Genomic DNA, 7,642 nt, shown 5'->3' on the forward strand with positions numbered 1-7,642 from the left:
GTAATTCTATGTATATTCAAAAATATGATGTTTTAGTCAGAGCTTTGGTAATATCTAAGGGGTTTTACTGATTTTGTATCACTCAACCTTCATTTTAAAGAATTATTTAGTAACGAGAAATCTTAGATTAGACCTTTAAAAACCTCTCTAGGCTAAGAAACCAAGCCAAGGACTTGTCCAGTTGTGTCCTGTTACAAGGAGAACAGATTCCTATTGAACTTATGCAAATACTCATATTGCTATGAAAATAAGAATATTTAATAAGAGTTCCCAAATTCTGGAGCAATCAGATAGGGAGAAAAATATAAATGTTCCATTTTTTTGTTTACAAAGTATATTTTATTAAATTTCTACAAGTTATAGCTGGCTTAAGAGAAAAAGGATTCCTCAAATCTGAAAAGTAAGACATTAGAGAACCAGCAACGTTTCTAACAAAAGGTGATACAAATTATAATTATTTTCATCAACTAATTTAGTTCCATGTAATTAATTTGTTTTGATGGATATTGGGTTAGTCCTTTTATGAATCTATCAATTTTTCATGACTGTTCTAGAAAATCTTATCCTGCTATGAGAATGTGATCTGAAGGTTACCAGAAACCTGTACTTGTCAGTCTTTCTCATGAAACTCTTGCAATTTTGTATCATGCAACTGACAAGAAATTTGGTTGTTTTGGTGATATATAACATTTTAACATAGAGTTATGAATGATAACATATTAGGATATATCATATTTCTAGGAATTTCAAATAATTTCTGGAACACTCAGATCAATAATAAATATAACTTTAAAAAGGTGTAGTAGCTATCACTCATTCTTTGGCAATGCCTCCCATGAAATTTAATGTATTAGATAAGCCTAGTTAGTTTACCATCTCTCTTTTTATTAAGAGAGAAAATAAATGCTTTTGATATATTCCAGACATCCTTCACATCAGAAGAAGACCAGAGCAACTCGCAAAGTTAATTTGAGGTAAAAAAGACTTAATTTAGAATTTGAATTTGGGAAGTTGTCAAAAATGTCCAAAGGGTTAAAACACTTGATAAAATAAGATTACAGGTCACTGCTGGGCGCGGTGGCTCAAGCCTGTAATCCCAGCACTTTGGGAGGCCGAGACGGGCGGATCACGAGGTCAGGAGATCGAGACCATCCTGGCTAACACAGTGAAACCCCCGTCTCTACTAATAATACAAAAAACTAGCCGGGCGAGGTGGCGAGCACCTGTAGTCCCAGCTACTCAGAAGGCTGAGGCAGGAGAATGGTGTAAACCCGGGAGGCGGAGCTTGCAGTGAGCTGAGATCGGCCACTGCACTCCAGCCTGGGCGACAGAGAGAGACACCTCCTCAAAAAAAAAAAAAAAAAAAAAAGTAAAGAAAAAAATATCATTATAATCAAGAGCAGACCAATAGTCCAAGAAAGTTTTGTCCTTCTAGCAGAGAGGAAACCTAATTATTGCTTTGCACTGTACATTACTGAGCTTATTTTTAAAAACAGATCTTATGAATAACGAGTTAATGGGTACAGCACACCAACATGGCACATGCATACATATGTAACAAAACTGCATGTTGTGAACATGTCTCCTAGAACATAAAGTATAATAGAAAGAAAAATGAAATTAAAAAAAAATCTAATATTAGTAGTTTGACCACACCTAACATTCCTCTTTTGCTGGTCTTCTACAACTTTCTGTATCGGTTCAGTTTTTGCTCACTCTTTTCCTTCTTTTTTATTCCGAAACAATCTGTCTTGCTTTAAGACAAAATTACTCTTTTTTCCTTAGTGAAAACACATACCTTGTATACCTTTCCTTACTGAAGCCACATTGTACTTTCTTTGTACATTTTTCACACACAGTTTTCTTTTAGCCCTATTATTTCTAGTAGTTTCAATTACATATATTATTTAAAATTATTAATCCTCAGTATCCTTCATATCTAGTGAAAATTAGGAAGTACATGCTTTCATAATTTTTAAATAGCCTATGCATCCTTGTAGCACAGGACATGCTTATCCACGGACCCAAATATCTCTGACTCCTCTTTAATAAGAAACCAAAAATACATAAGCCTGGGCTTCCCTAAGCCTTGATCTTGGCCAGCTCAGCTCCTTTTGGACACTGATGAGGTTTGGACTTGTGAGTACTTTGTGCACTTTATTTTTAGTAGCACGTGCTTAGCTAAACAAATAGCTTACACAGACCCGTCACCCATGGTGTATTCAGTGGACAAAGCTGAAGCTGTCTGGGCTACAGCATGGAAGGGGACCCCACATTCCAGCCTATCAGTCCCACTGCCCTTGTGGTGGCCCCTTCTAGGGACCTCCAGGCTCCAGAGCACCCAGCATCCATCTGCAGGGGCCTCTGCTCCCAGCACCCTGAGGGTGTCTGATTACCTGCTTCTCTAAGAATGAGCAGAGGTCTTGGGAGCTGCTGGTCCCTCCCTGTATAGCACTCTTCTTAAGAGTGAGATGGAATCCTTGTCCCACCCTGCTCTTGGTAGAGGCTGACCTGAGCTCCCACCCACCAAGTGGTCTCATCTAGGGGTGGAGAGGAGCGGCCCCCCAACTCTGACACCTCGCACCCCTCCTGCCTGTCCCCCTGGAGAGTAACTCAGATCTCACACGGGATTGTGGAGAATGCAACCATCCCATGACAACACAGCCACGGAGTGAGAGAGAGAGGGAAGGCAGGGGAGTCACGAGGCTTCCTGTCTCAGGATGCATCTGAGAACCCCTCCCTGGGGTTCACCATCACTGGATCCCGCGGCCCCTGGCAGACATCATAGCAGAGTGGGGCCGGCTGTCATGTGAGGACACAGAGGACCCCATGGCTGGTCAGGGAGGGCAAGGCCAGAGCCAGGTGTCCTGACTAGACCCAAGTCCTTCCAGCTCCACCCACCCCATGTGAGGGAGCCGAGTGGAATGCAACACAGACCATCTGGCCCCACGTGGCGCTCCACGTCCGTCCACTACCCTGTGCCACTTTGGGGCAGTGTGTCAGGCTCCTGTCCCAACTCAGCCTCCTCCAGACTTGGGGAGCGCTGCAGGCCCCTGCCAGGGTGGTCTGGCTCCTCTCGGCCCTCCCGTTTCCACCTGGCAGCCTTAGGCATCCCCCAGTCCTCACTGGTGTCCATTCAGGGTGACCCCTGGCCTCTGGGTCCTCCCTGGATGCTCCAGCCTCAGCGGGAGGCAGGTGAGGCTTGGCCTCACCCCTTCTCTGGCCAGTGTGGTGGGCCTACAGGGACGACAGTGTCTGTCCCCAGGGTGGACTGCATGTCTGTGACACTCTGGACAGGTGGTCCTTTGGGATGGTCTGTGGCCCTTGGGAACTGGGTGGCAGAGACATGAGGCAGTGGGCTTCATCTTCAGAGAGCTCAAGAGATAGGATGGGAGGTGGAGAGACACCTTCCATCCCGGGACGGATTTGGGCAGTGATGACCCTACCCAGGGGCAGGCAGGGTGCGGGAGAAGGATTAGGCTGTTGCATGGTCTGAGCTGGACACAGCCCGGAGATGGGACCTGAATCTCCAACCCTGGGCCCTGGACTGGCCACAGCAAACAGCAGGGCCTCGAGTGCCACGGCCCAGAGCTGGGCCAGCCCCACAGGGATGCTCCATTGGCCAGCCGAGGTGCCCAGCCCAGCAGGGTGGACAGCCACTAGTCCAGCTGCTTGAGGTCTGTGGGGCCTGTCTGGCCTGGCTTTCCTTTCCACATAGGCAGCAGCTGCAAGAAGCTTTCGGAAGGAGGAAAACTGCCTTATCCTGATGCCTGTCAATCACACCCAGAGCCTGGGGGAGGAGGAGCCAGAGTCCCCCACTGGGGCCTCCAGGGCTTGGGGACAAGTTCCTCTGAAGCTGCTTGGAAAACCTCCCAGCCGCTGCCCTGGGCCTGGATTCCTGAGCTCAGTCAGAGCTGGCGGCTCTGTCCAGGAGTGACAGGTGCTCTTACAGACCCTGCCCCGTCCCAAGGCCTGGCCTTGTCCCTTGTCCCCAGTATCCGACCGTCAGGCTCAGCCCGAGACCCGGAGGAAAGGAGCAGCCGTGGGGCTGGTGAGGGAAGTCTCTGGGGGCCCATCCCCGGAGGATCCGGGAGAAGGTGGCTGGATCAAGGAACAGTGTCCTACGTGGGGAAGGAGGAGAACAGGGGGAGGTAGGGGTGTCTCCTTGGGGTGCAGTTGGATGGGGCGGGGACAGGGGCCTTGGAATGTCATGGTGTACCAGGTCCCTGGTGGCTCTGGGAGGTGTCTCGGCCTCCAGCTCCCCTATTCCCTCCCGGCAAACTGGGACCTGGGCAGGACTAAGCTGCTCCAAGGTGCTTTGCCCTGGAAGGGATGAGGGGCCAGTGAGGGCTGGATGGGGCTGGATGGGGGCTGGGGGCAGGCCCGCCATACCTTGCAGAGCTGCCTCCAGTGATCTGTCATGGAGGTTGCTGGATAGACCCTAGAAAGGCACAGATCAGGGAGCGGGGACTGGTCCTGGACCCCAAAATGCAGCTACAAGCCTGGCAGTGGGGGTAAGGCAGTGACAAGGGTGGATGGCATGTGGGGCGAGGGCCTCTCGGGCCACAGGGTGGCAGAGTGAATGCTGATGTTTGCACACCAACTTCTCTGGTTGGTGGTCAGTGCCGTCTTGGGGCTGGGTTCCCACAGTGCAGGCCCAGGGTAGGCAGCGAGGGCCCATAACTGACCGTGGGCGAGAACGCGCAGCCCTGCAGCTCTCTGGCCCCCAGACCCCTCTCGGGGGAGCAGCTGCTCTCGCTTTCCGGGTCCTCCCCAGGTGGGGGCACCCTTAGGCCTGCGATGGTGGGAGCTCGCCTCCCTCGCTTGCATGCTCTTCCTTCTACACTGGCCCTTACGAATGTTTAATTGCCTGCGGACTTCCGCTTACCTGCTTTGCACTCGCCCAGCGGGGCAGTGTCTCCTCTTTCCTGGGGGCTGTTGTCTTTGGGCTTCAGTTCACCAGGCTGTCTTGCCCCCCTCAGCTTCCCAGTAGGCTCCAAAATATAGGACTTTGAAGGCTTGTTCTTGTTAGTGCAGGAGTGATGGTCTCTTGTGACTTCTTCCATCCTCACAGAAGCAAAAGTCCCAATCAGCTGTCAATTTGCAACACATTTTTAATGACTTACTGGTTTTGTCCTGTGCAGAAAGGTATCCTTGTAAGATAGAGACATACAGCAGCCCCCGTGGCTTCTCTGAATCCCCACGTGATTGAATTGTTTATCACTCTGATGTTTTGGTGTTGAACGTGCGTCTGACCCTTTTCCTCAGATAGCTCTTGCTGTCCCTACAGCACTTACATTGAATGACGCAGGTTTCCCGGCACCTACTTGAGACATTTCCTTCTTCACAATATGAAAATGTCATATTTTCAAACACGTTGAAAACGCGTGTGTGTTAACATCTGGACATCCGAGTCGAGCCATTTATCTGTTTACTCATGTGACACCACCTCATGGGTTTAATTATAGTGATGTTGTTTCATGATATGTTTTCACGGAAACTTTTGCTTTTTTGTCCTAAATGTTTTGTTGGTGTTTTATGGGAATCGCAGCGTTTTAGACGAAGCTATGGAGGGTTGACATACTCATGATGTTAAATATGTCTCCTCACGGGTGTAATCTGGTCTTTCATTTGTTTAAAATATATCTGTATCTCACAGAGCATTTACAGTTTTTCTTCATGTAGAATTTTTACATTTCTTTTAAATTTTATTTCTTGGGATTTTATTGATTTTATTGCAATTTTAAATGGGATCTTCTCCTCCATTTTATCTTCTGAATTTGTTGTTACTTAGGTGTATTTATTTTGTACTCAACTGTCGGGCAAAACTCTCCTCTAGTTTACAACAAAGTTTAGTTGATTTTCTTGTTTGTTTTTCCAGGTACACAATTATACAATCTGAAAACAGGACTAATTTTATCTCTTTCTTTGCAACTTTGAAAGCTCTAGTTCTTTCTTTTTCTCATGGCCTTGGCCAGCACCTCTGTAGCAGGGCTGAATAATAGTGCTGATGGCTGCCTTCTTACTTTACTCCGGTCTTAATGTGACTTGGGGATGGGTTTCCCATTAAGCAAGATGTGGTTTGGGGCAACGTTGGCTGCTCCATCTCATGCGGGAGGCTTCCATCTGTTTCTTTTTTTTTGCTGTTTTTAACTTTAAGTGAGAATGAATGTTGAATTTAATCTAATGCCTTCTTCAACATGGACGAACCGTGCCAGCAACGTCCCCCTGAGATCAGCCCACTTCTCTTGGAGGTCGATATTCTAAATGTGTGCTGGACTCCATCTGCCAGTATTTTATTTAGGATTTTTGCATGGATACTCATAGAAGACCTTGATCTTTGTGCATAGTATTTGTTAGGTTTTCATATCCGTCTCATGATTGCCTTACATAAGAATCCAGGAACTTTTCCTCTTCATCTATGCTCTAGAATGGTTGAGTGGCATTGGAATGCCGTGTTCTTTGAGGCTTGAATAGAATTCCTTTGTTATATTACCTGGGCCTGGTTCTTTTGGAAAACTAGCTACTTGACAAATTCTTTCTTTTGCTTACAGTGTTCTATTCAGATTTCTATCTCTCTTTAGTTACTAAAGTTTTGGTAAACTATGTTGCCTAGAAGAGTATCTGTTTTATCTGTTGTTTACATTTATTTGCATAGAGTTGAACAAGATAGTTGCTCATTTATGTTTCTTTTAAGTTACTCTGTTATTTTCACCATATCTTTTCTTATTTTTGTGTATTTCCATATTTCTTTCTTTTGAGTTTCTAACATTTTATCTATTTTACAATTTCTTCTTATTTTTACCAATTCTTTAACCCATTACTTCTACTTAGGGTGCTAAGAATTTTATTTCCTTTTTTATCCTGTAGCATATTTTTTGTTCTTTTAAAAATTGAGGTGAATGCATATATAGCTTTTATTTTCATTTATTCTTCCTAATTAATGTTAGCATTTATTTGCGAGAACAGTTTTAGATGTATCCTATAGATTCAAATAACTTGTGATCCTATTATTTTTTATTATTCTGTATATAATATACTTTATTCTTTTTGCTGTTTTCTAGATATTCTGAAATTTCGTTTGGGTTTTTTCATTTTCCCAGGGATTTATGAAAAGTACATTTTTTTTTCCCTACAGATGGTAGAGGCAGGGACTGTTAGCTTTCTGATTTTATTAGTAAATTCTAGTTTTATGCCTTGTGTACACAAAGTTGACTGTATAATTTTGAATTTTCGGAATTTGTTTCCTAAGTGGTGCAACATGTTGTTAATTTTTATGGCTGTTCCAGAAGGACTTTAAAAGAAGGTGAATTTTTAGTTTTCAGAACATTAACATTGAAGAGGTATCAGTCAGACCTTTCTTATGATCTTACTTCTGTCTTTTATAGTCTTGCTGATTTTTAGGCCATTCGATCTGTGATTGGCCCAGAGAGGTGAGAAAAGACGCCCGTGCCCTGGGCTGCCTTTCATCTCAGGTGACGTTGCCTTGTTAACACTGATGCCATGTCACTGTGGGACATAGATATTCCCAACTCTCGTAGCTTCGCTGCGAGTTGTACCCCTCACCGTCCTTCACTTCTCTTTGTCTTGTTTAGAGATTTGGCTGAACTTCAGCCTTTCCTGGTATTAAGACTGCAACCTC

Source organism: Rhinopithecus roxellana, chromosome 14 (assembly GCF_007565055.1).
Source record: "Rhinopithecus roxellana isolate Shanxi Qingling chromosome 14, ASM756505v1, whole genome shotgun sequence".
In the NCBI taxonomy this organism is placed as follows: domain Eukaryota; kingdom Metazoa; phylum Chordata; class Mammalia; order Primates; family Cercopithecidae; genus Rhinopithecus; species Rhinopithecus roxellana.